The sequence below is a fragment of the Bombina bombina genome, chromosome 7, assembly GCF_027579735.1.
Source record: "Bombina bombina isolate aBomBom1 chromosome 7, aBomBom1.pri, whole genome shotgun sequence".
NCBI classification, from domain to species: Eukaryota; Metazoa; Chordata; class Amphibia; order Anura; family Bombinatoridae; genus Bombina; species Bombina bombina.
Genome location: NC_069505.1, coordinates 272,289,009 through 272,303,624, shown reverse-complemented (window position 1 = coordinate 272,303,624; position 14,616 = coordinate 272,289,009). Strand labels below are relative to the sequence as shown.

The 14,616-nt window shown below is 38.6% G+C and overlaps 1 protein-coding gene across 1 annotated transcript in view; it reads left to right on the top strand.

Moving 5' to 3' along the window:
• Positions 1-2,329, top strand: part of NINJ1 (ninjurin 1) — a 146,996-nt gene extending 144,667 nt beyond the window's left edge. The window contains exon 4 of the mRNA XM_053720757.1: positions 1,005-2,329. The gene's annotated coding sequence lies outside the window, so the exon portion shown is untranslated. The remainder of the gene's footprint in view (positions 1-1,004) is intronic.
• The last annotated feature ends 12,287 nt before the right edge of the window (positions 2,330-14,616 follow it).

Genomic DNA, 14,616 nt, shown 5'->3' with positions numbered 1-14,616 from the left:
TGAACTTAGAATTATGATGTGCCCCTTCCAAACAGCAGTGATCTCAAAACACACTGATTACACATTAAGTATGAATACACTGAGGTTTGGAAATGTTGCACCCATTGGCCATCTTTTCAAGCCACCCCAGGATTGGTGGCTGTAAGGTTTAAAAAGCTGTATTGGCCGTAAACTAATTAGCCTCTGAAGAAGCGCATCTACGCATGCGCGAAACGCGTCAGGCGTTCCTCACTGTGACCCTATGTACTTTGCTTACTTTGACTTGTTTTGGATCACCATAATAAACAAGTTTTTCCAGCAACTAACTCTGAGTCAACAGATCTTTATCCTTTATGAACTTTATATATATATATATATATATATATATATATATATGTGTGTGTGTGTATATGTGGGTGTGTATATATATAAATATATATGTGTGTGTATATGTGGGTGTGTGTATATATGCGCGTGTGTCATTTGCTGTAACTTTATTGAAAGGCCATTCTGTTATCTGCATAGAACACACACTATAATGATATGTGTGATTATAAAAGTCTGAACTGAATTGTGATATTTTTTTTCCTACTGTTTAAAGGGATAGGAAGCCTAGCATTTTTCTTTCTTGATTTAGATAGAACATGCACTTTTAAACAAATTTAAAATATACTTTTGTTATCAAATTTGCTTTGTTCTCTTGCTATGCTTTTTTGCAAAGAAAACCTAGGTAGGCTCAGAAGCAGCAAATCCCTAGTGGGAACTAGCTGCTGATTGGTGGCTGTACATATATTCCTCTTGTCATTAGCTTACCTGGTGTGATCAGATAGCTCCCAGCAGCGCATTGCTGCCCGTTTAACAAAGGATACCAAGAGATCAAATCAAATTTGATAATATAAGGAAAACTGGAAAGTTGTTTAAAATTGTATTCTCTATCTGAATCATTAAAAAATTGTGTTTCATGTCCCTTTTAATCTTAAATAATTAATAAAAATTGATTTTTGTATCTCTTTTCTTTATTACAGGCGTGCGAGTACTACAGCTTGAACAATATGTGCATTTTTTACACAGATCAAGTCAAATAAGCGCTGTGTCAACTTTCTATTGCTGTAGAATATACAGATCGAGTGAATATAAACATTTAAACTGGGTATTTTAGCCAGACGGACTTTTATGTAGAATCAAATGAAATCAGGGAACAAATAATTTTACTTTTATTGACTTAAAATGCTATAAGCATATTTCAGTTATCTTCCATAAATCTGTATAAAGGCGCTGCACTGCCAGACAATTCATGAAATAAGTGATGTAGCAGAATAAGAGGAAAGAAACAGATGTATCATTGCATTTTTATAAGTAAAGAGCATCATGTAATATCTACAAGAAAAAAACAAAAACGCTGCTGTTTCTCCTTGTTTGACATCACTGTGAGCTGAATCAACAGTAACCAAAGAAAATGTGAATTGGAACAGTTCCAAAAGCTTATTCCCTGGCAATGAAAAAAGGTAAAAATAAATAAATGATGCTAATATACAGTCATATAACTGTAATAGATTCACCATAGTAGAGAGAATGTCAAGGTGTAACATATTTGCTACCCAGGAATTCTCCGCTACACACTTAAAGATATTTACTAAACTTTGTCACAAAATCTCCAGTGGACTGGTTTTTTTTTTGCAAATGATTGTAATCAACAAGCATTTTTAATTGAATAGTGGCCCTTTTGGAATGAAGGAGTCAGCACTTAAAGAATCTGTAATAAAACAAATCTAAAGGAAGAAAAAGTGCATGTTCACTGCCCAGTGCACTTATCAAATATCCAATCCCTTCTCTGCAAAATAAATTTTCTTTTAAAGGAACAGTCAAGTCCAAAATAAACGTTCATGATTCAAATAGGGAATGTCATTTTAAACAACTTTCCATTTTACTTTTATCACCAATTTTGCTTTGTTCTTTTGGTCTTTTAGTTGAAAGCTAAACCTAGGTAGGCTCATATGCAAGTCTGTCAAAAGATCTGAGATAAGAGGGCAGTTTGCAGAGGCTTAGATCAAGGTAATCACAGGTAAAAAGTGTATTAATATAACTGTGTTGGTTTTGCAAAACTGGGCCATGGGTAATTATCTATCTTTTTAAACAACCAAAATTCTGGTGTTGACTGTCCCTTTAACTGCAAAGAAGATGGCTTACCATAATTCCAAGGCACCATATCTAGCGTGTAGCAGCTCTTTAGCACAATGTAAAATGTGTTGTAAACAGCAAGAAACATGTTTTAATATGTTCACAATAATGAGACTCTGGTTTTGTTCTGTTCATTTAAAAACTATAATAAAAAGACAGTATTATTATGTTATTTCGGTTGTATATGGGCAGATGCACATAGATCATAAGATGCTTTTCTGTACAATCCTATGTGTCTGTGCTGTATATATGACTTTTATATGGGAACAGAGAGCTAATGTATTTCACATCTTGAGCTTTTAAAGGGACATACTGTAAGTAACTTAGCTGCACTGCAGAAATGAAAACAAGATGTATTTAAATATAAATTAGCTTAATAGGGACATAAACATAGTTTTAGTTAGTAATTATTCACTGCATTGCACAGATCTGTATACAAAAACTGTATTTTTGGCAAAGCATGTTTTACAATCCTGGAACACACTCCTTGAAGCAGCTTTAAACAGCACATATTAACCAATCACTGTTCAGCATCCCACAGAATGTCATGGTTCTGCATTTCACGGAATGCACACTAGTCTCTAGGTCTGGGGGACAGAAAGACTATAGTTTTCAGAAATAAATTGCATGAAACACAGGCAAAAATAATTACAATATTATTATTTATTTAAGCTGAATGATATTTTTAGTTTTAAAAATGCAATATTTCATATAATACACAGGTACATGCTCCTGATTGGTTGCAGGCATGTTCCTAGCCAGTCCATAGCCAGTACTTGAATAATGCATGGGAGCATTCAGTTTAGACAATACTGAAGGCAGTGGCCCCTTTTTGTTTTCCAAAGAGTTAATTAATTTATATTTAAGTGCCTCATCTATTATCTGTAGGGCAGTTTAGGGACGTTAAAGGGACAGTAAACACCCAACGCAAACTTACTTTATTGTATTCCTTGATCACTGACTACACTCTATTATCTCCAAACATTCCCTTTATATTCTGTTTTTTTTCCAAAATCCTGTTTCTTTGCCAGCATTGGCCATTTTGAAATGGCTGCCGGACTTAGAGTTGCCACCTCAGCCATGTTTTCCTGGACACATATGAGTTACACAAGCTGCAGGGTGTGCAGGGAGGAACATGTATAGTGCAGTCCAGGATTACTATTTGTGTGCTGTCGAGGGGTGCAATTCATGTTCTCCTCTGCACACCCTGCATAAGTGTCAAGGAAAACATGGTGGCAACCCTAGCCGGACTCCTCCTGCCTAATTTGTCACTTTGTTTTAAGGTGTGGAGACGAGTCGCTGCAGTGCTAGAGGATACTTGATTATCACATCTCTGTAAGGAATGCTGCCACTTTGTCGATTATAACCTCAATGTAGTGATAGAGTTAACTTTGAAATTTTCTCTGATAATGTTGAGAGAAAAAATGTAATTTGCTTCCCCCCCCAAAAAAAAAAAAAATGTTTTATGGATATTGCTAGGTTCCAGTTTATCCGTGGGTAGCAGCATTCTGCTATTTTCATCTCCAGATATATCAGTGTTAAAGTGCAACACACAAAGATCTATGTAAATCCATATTTGTTTGTGTTGCAGTTTAAAGGGACACTAAACCCAATTTGTTTAGAGCAGCAACTTTCTAATTTACTCCTATTATCGTTTTTTCTTCGTTCTTTTGCTATCTTTATTTGAAAAAGCAGAAATGTAAGGTTAGGAGCCGGGTTATTTTTGGTTAAGCACCTGGGTAGTATTTGCTGATTGGTGGCTACATTTAGCCACCAATCAGCAAGCGCTAGCCAGGTGCTGAACCAAAAATGGTCCGGCTCTTAAACTTACTCTTCTGCTTTTTGAAATAAAGATAGCTAGAGATGGAAGAACAATTAATAATAGAAGTAAATTTGAAAGTTGCTTAAAATTGCTGCTCTATCTCAATCATTAATTGGGTTTCATGTCCTTTTAAGGACACTGTGGACGTTACTAAAGAATACTTGGAGCATCAGCCTGTAGCAACCATCTTCAGCAACAACTCTGGAAACTGCATTCATTTTCATGCAATAAAGTTTATTGTGACTGGCAATAATTACTTAACCCAGTGTTTCCCAAACCCAGTCCTCAGGACCCTTACTCAGGCCAGATATTCATTATATCTTAACTAGAGCACAGGTGAAATAATCAGCTGAAGGGTGAGAGCAGGTTAGTAACCATGGTTACTGATCAGCTGATTATTTCACCTGTGCTCTAGTTAAGATATAATGAATATCTGGGCTGGGTAAGGGTCTTGAGGCCTGGATTTGCGAAACACTGACTTAAAGGGTCATCAAACTATTTTTATATATGCATAGTATATATATCAAACAATTTAGCACTGCATTGCCAAGGATCTGCATAGAAAATGTTTTAAAAGCAATTTATTTAACATCTTGTTGGCAAAATTTGCATTGTTTTGTAGTTCAGGGACATACCCCTTGAAAATGCCTGTTTAGCTGACCTTGATTTTTGTGGCCAGTTAGTGATGGAAATAAATGAGATCCTGCTCTGATCAAGCACTCACTGTATATAATGTAGTAGGATCAAGCTTCTAAAGTCTTCTTGAGTATGTACTTCTTGCAAGATTTGGAAAAAAATACACTTTCCATGTAATAGTACATAGTATTTTTACTATGCATAATCAAACTTTTTAGCCTGGATTACAAGTGGTATGTTTAAAAAAAAAAAAAGGCTAACCAGAGAATCTTAATGTGGTGGGCAGATTTTTAGTACTCCCTATAATTTTACTGGATAGTGCAGGGTGCGCTTTTACCGTTCATATTACTTGGTGAGTTAAAGGACCGTTAAATACAATAAAATTGGATAAATAACAAATGCATAATAAAAAATGTCTGATAAGTAGTAAAAAAATAGTTTTCTGACAAATGTATTTTCTCCCTTTTGCTTGCTCTCTGTATCATGTGACAGCCATCAGCCAATCACAGACTAGAAAATGTATACACTGTGAACTTATGCACATGCTCAGTAGTAACTGGTGCCTCAGAAAGTGTGTATATAAAAACTGTGCAAAAGCTGAATCATGAAAATATTGTTTTTATTTTAGTGTCCTTTAAGCAATGCTAAAAAATGTTGCGCTTTTGAAGACCTGAAGTAAATCATTAACGCTGTAAAATGATAAATGATTAAACGTGTAAATGATAAAGAAATAAAACATTTCAGCTATATTTATAGTTATTGCATGTACAATTAAGATTTAGCACAACAAAATGTTTTAACACTGATTTAAAGGGAAATGCTATAAAGTGCACCTGCGCTAACCCAGCTTCCCTAGACTATTACTCAATTAGTAAAATATAAAAAAAAAATTGTAATATGAGCACTAGAGGCACTAATAATGTAACGAGTTATTTTAAAGCGATAGGAAAGTCAAAATTAAACTTGCATGAATCAGATAGAACATGTCATTTTAAGATTTTAAATTCCCTTCTATTTACAAATGTGCTTCGTTCTCTTGGTATCCCTTGCTGAAAAAGAATACACACATATCCTGCACTAATGGGAGCTAGCTGCTGATTGGTACTTGCACTAATTTGTCTCTTGTAATTGGCTAACTAGATGTGTTCAGCTAACTGCTAGCAGTGCAATGATGTTCCTTCAGCAAAGGATAAAAAGATAATGAAGCAAATTTGATAATAGAAGTAAATTGGAAAGTTTTTTTTTATATTGTACTATCCAAATCATGAAATTAAATTTATGGGTTTCCTGTCCCTTTAATGCACAACAGCACTAATATTTTTTCACTCCACTTGTAATCTAGGGCTTTGTAGAGAATTCAGTTATGACTGATCTATAATTACATTGTATGTTTTAAATAGACATTAAGACTGTGGGGTGTCCAATAAACCACAATCACCTATGCCAGTAATAGTAGGTAAACATTTTGTACTGTTTGCTTGTATGCAGGTAAGAAAACGTCATTATTTTGTTATAAAATTGCTGTATTTATTAGAAAGCAAAGATGTAGTAGTTTTATTTTAGACATAATATATCTGTAACCACTTGTATTATACATAGTTTTTATTCACTACTATACAATGATTATGTTCTTTTTTAAAAGCATGTTTATAAAAAAAATCTAGATTTTCAGCAGCTTGAAATAAATAGAATATGTAAAATAATTGTTGTGTGTGTTTTGTTCCTAAAGATATAAAAGTACTAGTGTGTGCTGATAAATATTTTTGGACAATACTATACCTTATATCATGGTTAGAAATCATGCTTTCTTTTTTTTTTTTAATTTATTTGGGTTTACAGTTTCCATGTATTTTATTTGCTGTTTTCAGCTCTTTTTATAGCAATAAAGATTTTTGAGGCAAATAAAAACCCTGAGGAGTATCCAGTTTGCAGATATTTGTATAGCTTGAGATGCTCCTTGAAAACCCACCTACTCAGAGAGGCTTACCATCTCTCCTCCATCCCTCATCCGAACCAAACTAATACATGAACTGCCTGACTCACTGCTGCAACTACAACCGATGTAACAAGCTACCCCAACCTTATGTCTCTGCACCCTAAACCTGTAGACTGTGAGCTCTCCGGAGCAGGGCCCTCTTCTTCCCTCCTGTACTAGATTTGTTTAGTTTTGGTTTGAAAGAAAGGGATCTGGGAGGGGGGTAGTGTATTGAGAGGGGGGGCAGCTACACAACAGGAAAAATGGGACTTCAATTTTTTTTTTTTTAAATGCCAATTTTGCAACAAACTGGGTACTGACAGACTGCTGCCAGTACCTAATATGGCGGCAAATAGGTAGAGGGGGGAGGGTTAGAGAGCTATTATGGGGGGCATCAGGGAGGTTGGGGGGTTAGGGGGGAACCTACAATTATTTGTAAATAATTTCAGCGAGATACCTAAAGTTGTGAAAAAGTTAGTTTTTTTTTTTTATTTGATTGCATTTGGCAGTGAAATGGTGACATGAAATATACCAAAATGGGCCTAGATCAATACTTTGGATTGTCTACTAAAAAATATATATATAGTTTTGATAGGTAAATATATATTTTTTTTAAAAAGGCTCTATTTCTGTTTAAATGTAGCGATGGCAAAAATGCTAAAAATGCTCTGGTCTTTTGGGGAAGTGTTTGTCTGAAATGCCTGGTAAAATTAAAATTAGCTAACATTAATTCTTCAATGTTTTTGCTCAAATTATCATTGTCGCTTTATACTGAATTATGCAATTCATTTATGCTTTTGATATCTTAAGTAACATTTGTAAATTACAGAAAATGTTAAAATAGTGAAAAGTATAATGTCCTACCCAGCTAGTTAATAAAACCACCCGCACCAGCATTTTTTTCTGTGGAGAACACTGCTCAAATTACTTCTGAACCTGTTTCCTACCCACTGGAGATTATAACCCATTACTTGGATTCAAAAGTCCTGGAAAAACTAGTTTTAGATCGCCTAACCCACTTCTTGTACTCCAATTCATTGCTTGACCCCCTGCAATCTGGCTCCTGTCCCCAACGCTCAACTGAGACTGCCCTCATCAAGGTAACTAACGATCTTCTTTTTGCTAAAAACAACGGCCACTACTCTATACTTATATTAATTGACCTGTCTGCTGCCTTTGACACCGTTGACCATTCCCTTCTCCTACGGACTCTCAGCTCCCTTGGGCTCTCTGACACTGCCCTCTCCTGGATCCACTCTTATCTCTCTAATAGGTCCTTTTCTGTCTCCTTTGCTGGCGACACCTCCTCTCCATTGCCTCTGTCTCAAGGCTCTATTCTGGGTCTTCTACTCTTCTCTATTTATACTTACTCACTGGGTAAACTTATCAGTAGCTATGGCTTCAACTATCACCTATATGCTGATGATACTTAGATCTACCTTTCCACCCCTAAAATCTCTCCTTCTGTCCTTTCTCACATCAGTGTCTGCTTATCTGGCATTTCTTCTTGGATGGCCTCTCTCCCCCCTCTTTTGCTCTCTCTCCCCTCTCTTTTTTGCCCTCTCTCCAACGCTCCCCCCTCTCTTTTGCTCTTTCTCCCCCCTCTCTTTTGCTCTCCCCTCTCTCCTTTGCTCTCTCTCCCCCTCTCTTTTGCTCTCCCCTCTCTCCTTTGCTCTCTCTCCCCCCTCTCTTTTGCTCTCCTCTCTCTCCTTTGCTCTCTCTCGCCCCTCTCCTTTGCTCTCTCTCCCCGTTCTCTTTTGCTCTCTCTCCCCCTCCCCCAAAAAGAGAGTAAAAGAGGGGGGAGAGAGAGCAAAAGAGGGGGAAGAGAGCAAAAGAGAGGGGGGAGAGAGCAAAAGAGGGGGGAGAGAGAGAACAAAAGAAAGGGGGAGAAAGAGAGGGGGAGAGAGAGCAAAAAAGAGGGGGGAGAGAGAGCAAAAGAGAGCACAAAAGAGAGGGGAGAGAGAGCGCAAAAGAGAGGGGGAGAGAGAGAGCGCAAAAGAGAGGGGGAGAGAGAGAGCAAAAGAGAGGCCTGTGTGCACGGGCTTTAGGACTAGTCTGACATAAAAAATTCCATTTCTAAGATCCCTGAAATTTTATCTAAGATAGTGGCTGAAGAGCAGGAATCTTTCTCAGGGAATCTCTTGACTGATTGTGTGGAAGTCACCACAAGTTTTAAACTTCTCAGTTCTCCAAATCAGACAATTTTTTAAAGTACTTATATCTTTTAATACTAATATATGCATTCTATAAGCAGCAAACGTGTGAAATACAGAAGATGGAAAATGTATGGAGATCCTTTATGCATGTTTGCATGGTTCTGTACAATAGCACAGATACTGTATTGCTATCTAGATAAAATATCTTCAGATTGTTTATATAAGTAATAGTATATAATAATAATAATAATGATAAGTAATGATAATGTAAGCCTTGGTGACACAATAGTCACAATTTTATTAAAGACAGGAGGCAAATATTTTGCTTAACTTCCTTTACTTGAAACCTCCAGCAGTAAAGATACATAACATTTGAAACAAAGTAAAAAGCCCTCAGCCAATGGGGGCACAGCAACCATAATATAGTATAAGTCAGTCTCTTTCACTTCCTCTTTACTGGAATCCAAACTATATCATAGAACTGATGATTGAACGAAACATAAACGGCAACAGTATAACAGGACCAGGATGATGGTCAGAACCTCTGTACTTCATGACGAGTCCGTTTTAACCAAATCTCAGGATGAGAATATGTTGATTACACTGAAAATTAAATAAAACAACACTGCATAATATTCAGGTCAAAATGCATGAATAAATCAAAACAGACAACATGTTGAGTGACAGATATTTTTTTTTCTTTCATATATCCACCTTGGGATGGGAATAAAATGGGAGGGCAAAATACTTGCCTCCTGTCTTTAATAAAATTGTGATTATTGTGTCACCAAGGCTAACATAATCCTCATTTTATTGCAAGACAGGAGGCTCCTATTTTGCTTTTTTAAAGCTACACATCTAACAAAGTCAGAGCTGCATGTGAAATAGGTTTAAAGTAAAATTTGCGGAAAACAAAGTCTGAGGAACAATCAGCCGCAGTTTAGAGGTCTTGAAGAGAGCAACCCAAAAGGAAGGCTCTAGATGCTGAAGCTCCCCTAAGGGAGTGAGCGCCAAAGGATGAAGGGACTAGGACCAAAGACATAATCCATTTAACCCATCTCGCTATGGTAGGAGCCGAGACTGGTTTGAAAGGATGAAAATAAGAGATTAAGAAGAGCCAGAGGCAGAGACAGCCAAAGAAGCTGTTTGGGATAAATATTCTTTCAGGCACGCTGCCACACATAATTGAGGAAAAGGTCTTTGTACGCCTGTGGATAGAAAAGAGAACCCCTTCTGGGGAGAAAGTAAATCCATCTCTATCCAAGGCCTGCACATTCGACACTCTGTGAAAGGAAAGGAGACAGAGGAGGACAGCCAATTTGGCTGATAACTGTTTAAGAGAGAGTTGAGTATTCTGAGGCCAAGATCTTTATCAGAGAGAAAATCAAGGATACATCCCAGAGGTATTTATATTTGTTTTTTGGAGGGATCTTTAACCTGATCCCCTGCATAATGCGGCAGATGAGGTGGTGTTTACCTAAAGGGAAACCATTCACCAGATAGTGAGCTGCCGAGATGGCTGGTCTGTAAAGATTAATTGAGCGATACGCTTTACCCTGTTCATAGAGGTGAGCAAGAAAATTTGCTACTAGGGTAACAGGGGCTGAATAGGGATCGGTACGTTCTACCATACACCAATGAAGCCATACTGACCAGGCTTCCAGGTAAGATCTTCTAGTTCCCGGAAACCAAGAGTCCTGGAGTAGTTCTCGAGCTGGGATTGAAAGACCTGAGGAGTCCCAGGAACCCCTGAAATCATCCAGGCTAGCAGCTGGAGGCTTTTGTTGAGAATTAGGGGATGGGGAGATCCCTGAGTGTCTGTAAGATGATCCGACCTGAGAGGAGGGACCAGAGGAGGAAGGACTGAGAGTTCTAGCAGGTCTGGGAACCAAGCTTAAGATGGCCACCAAGGAGTGATCAGGACTAATTGGATTTGGAGCCTGCATGTGTATAATGACCCTGGGAATCATGGAGAAAGGAGGAAAGGCGTAGCCTCCCTTCTGGGGCCATGTCTGGAGGAAAGCATCCGAAGCTATCGCACCTGGATCTGGGAGCCAACTGAAATAAGCTGGAAGCTGTGTGTTGGTCCTGGAAGCAAAAAGGTCCAGAGATAGAGGGCTTCTGAGGGATTGGATGTTGAGCAAAACTGATTTGAGCAGGTGCTAGTCGCTCACATCCCTCCAATAACGTGAAAACCAATCCGCTACGATGTTGGACTGGCCCAGTAAGTATTCCGCTATCACTGATATCCTGTGATCGAAGCAGAATTGGTAGAACTGTTTTGCTAAGGAAGACAGGGTCTGTGATCTGGTGCCTCCAAGGCGGTTGATATATTGAACCGCTGATATATTGTCCTTAGAGAGGACACAGCAGTTTGTCAAAGAATTTGCGAAGGAACGTATTGCAAAGGAGCCTGCAATGAGTTCCAGGCAATTGATGTGTAAGGAGGATTCCTCCGGGGGCCATCTGCTTCCCGTAGTTTGGAAGTCGCAAGAAGCTCCCCAGCCCAGAAGGCTGGCATCTGATTCTATTACATAGTCTGGCAGGGATCCGAAAATAGCCCTGCCATTCCAGAATTAAATATTGTGAAGCCACCACAATTTTTTGGGTCAGGGCAATGGACTGAGAGTTAGAGGGATTTAGAGTGTTTGAGTCTCTGCATAGCTCGATAGTAAAGAGTGCTCGGGAAGATCGCCTGAATTGAGGTGAAGAGGAGACCAATTATCCTGTCTAATTGCTTGAGGGAAATGTGGGACTTCTTTAACGTGGAGCTGAGCTCTTTGTGAATTGTTTTTAGCTTGGTCTTTGGTAGAGCAAGAGAGGCTAAAAGGGAGTTCATGGAAAAGCCTAGGAATTCCATGGTCTGGGAAGGAGAGGTACAGGATTTTTCTAAATTTATGGGGAAACCCAGGTTTTGTAGGAGAGGGGCCGTAGTAGACAGGTGTTGTAAGAGGATGGATTTTTCCTGAGCTAGAATGAGAATATCGACTAGATATACAATTAGGCGAATTCCACTGGATCTGAGGAAAGCTGTGACTGGCCTCATGATCTTTGTGAAGCACCAGGGTGCCGTACTGAGGCTAAAGGGAAGGCAGGTGAACTGCCAAGTGCGTCCTTACCATAGGAACTGAAGGTAATGGCAAAAGGACTGGTGCATGGGGACTGTTAGGTAGTCATATTTTAGATCTAAGCAAACCATCCAATCGTTTATTTGGAGAATGTCTCTGAGAAGATGGATGCCCTCCATCTTGAAACATCTGTAGACTAGGAATCGATTAAATTTCTTTAAGTTTATGACCGGACGGGCTCCTCCATCTTCCTTCTTTACTAAGAACTTGTTGCTGATTAAACCTTTTGAGTAGGTCTCCTCGATAGCATCTTTTTACCAAAGTTGTGAAAGTTCTGAGTCTATCAGACGTTGTATTTGAGACGGGAAAGGTATGGGGGTAGGAGTAATGGGTTGGGATGGGAATTGTACGAATTCTAGATGGAAACCCTGAACTGTCTGAAGTACCCATGGGTCTGAGGTGACTAGTGACCATGTTGATAAACAATGTGCAAGTGTGCCCCCGAATTTTTGGTGGAAAACAAGAAAGGGTAAAGTATTGCTCACCTTGATCAGGTCCTGCTGGGGATGTTTGTAGTTGCCGAGGGGTACCCCTGCTCCTGAAACTTCTACCCCTGGTGGGGAAGAAACATCTAATCTGTAGTGCCATGTAGGACTGCCGGAAGGAGCCTCTGAAGTTAGCATGGCTAGACAGGCGACCCCTGAACCTGGCAGCCCTGGCAAAAAAAAACTTTGGGGCGTACAGGACTCTCCGTATATTAGATTGGCTCTATCAAGAGTCTTGAAAGCTGACACATATCTGCTAAGTTCCCTGATGAATGATTCACCAAATAATAACCCTTTTGCTGTGGAACCTCCTTCCGAGCAGGACATTTCTGCTAATTTAGGGGTCTAGACGAGAAAGGGCCGCTCTGCGGTGTTCTATAGACAAAGATACGTTTGTATTTCCTAGATGACATATTATCCTTTGCGCCCAGTCTCTGGAGGGGGTCTAATGGTTGTGAGGAAATTAGAGCATTGTCTGCTAATTGAATGATCTGGGTCCCCGAGTCTACCAAGTCCAGAAGTTTATCTTGAGTAGATTTTAATGATGAAATTCTGGGGTATGGGCTTCTTTGTCGGGGAGGATCGGGCGGGGACATTCTGCCCATAGTTTATTCCTGGCTGAGTTAGTCAGGGGTTTACGAAACCAATGTTGTAAGTATTTGGTAATATGTGGGGCGGGAGACCATTCAGAGGATCTGGGATGTCTCAAATTATCTGGATCAAACATGGGTTGACCTATTGGATTCATAATGGTATTTTCTTAAATATCTGGGGCTTTGGGGTTACTATAGGATCATTAGATGGATTGTGATAAGATTAATCGGACAAATAGTCATCTGGGTAATACTCCATATCTAAGGGAGCGGGTACATTTTTTGATGGTCCCTCAGCAGAGGTTTCACTCTCCCTTATTTTGACCCCAGGGGTGGGGGTAACAGCAGGCAATGTATCACTGAAGGTGGGATTGCTCTCCAAATTATGCATCTTTTTAGATTTCTTTTTAGGTTGGTCAGTGTCAGTATCTAACTGATCTTCTAAAGACTCTGGACATGTCCCCCATAGCCGATTATATGGATTTAGCCACTGACGCTGAAATCATGGAGTGTATGTCCTGGGGTTGTTTTGAATCAGACATGATAAATCTGATTGTTTGTTAAGGATTGTAATAATAATAATAAATATCGTATCAATAATAGCCTGCAGTGGAGCTCGTCAGAGTACCGCAACATATGACAATATCATCAATCAATATCTTTATAGTTATTCACATTAAAGAATACATTGTTCAGAAGTAGTTTTCACTTGTATAGGCAATTCCGGAAAGGTATATATATGCAGGGATGGCTTGTTAAAAGTGAATTCAATAAGGTTCCAACATATAATTGGTTGGAGCAAAATGCACAAAAAAATTGTAGGCAGCACACCATGCGGCCACTGTGTCTGTTGTCAGTTTATGCAGAGGAGTAAAACCTTTAGCACAAATACAGGACACACATATAAAATTAATTCCTTTATCAACTGTTCCACCAAAGGGGTAATTTACTTACTCTATTGCTCTTGTAAAAGTTTTTACGTTGGGAAAACTTTTAGAGAACTACGTTCTCGCATTACAGAACATAGGGATGATATAAAAGATTGCAATATCGATAGCCCAGTAGCGAGACACTACGCACAATTTCATGAGTCAAAAACCAATTATCTTAATTTCATCGGAATGGAATCAGTCAAACTGAGTATGCGTAATATCCTGTTACGAAAAGAAACAAAATGGATATATAAACTTAACACGTTATCTCCCAATGGTCTAAATGAAAAACTGGAGTTTGCCTCATTCTTAGGCTAATCCTCTCTCTCTGACTGTACACCTCTTTCCTCTAAAAAATGTTAATATCAAAAATATGAGACTATATACATTAAGCATGAAACAAATAGCTCATCTAATTTAGATATTAATAAAGTAATAAATATGTTGAATGGAAATTGTTTTAATTAAATGAATGAATGCATGAGTGTGTGAGTAAGAATGAAATTGTATCTGTACAAATGGAAATTTACTGTTCCGCTTATTCAGAGAATAACTTGTTGCTAAAAGTATCTAACATGATCGGCATTTAAGCCGTTATGATTGACAGACTTCTCAACGAATGGCAGCAATTTCTCACGAGGCTTATTACCAATAAAATAGCCCAGTAACTGACGTGACGTCAGCACCCGGAAGAAGCTCCATGCTGCTTCAAGGAAAGGAGTGAAACGAGCT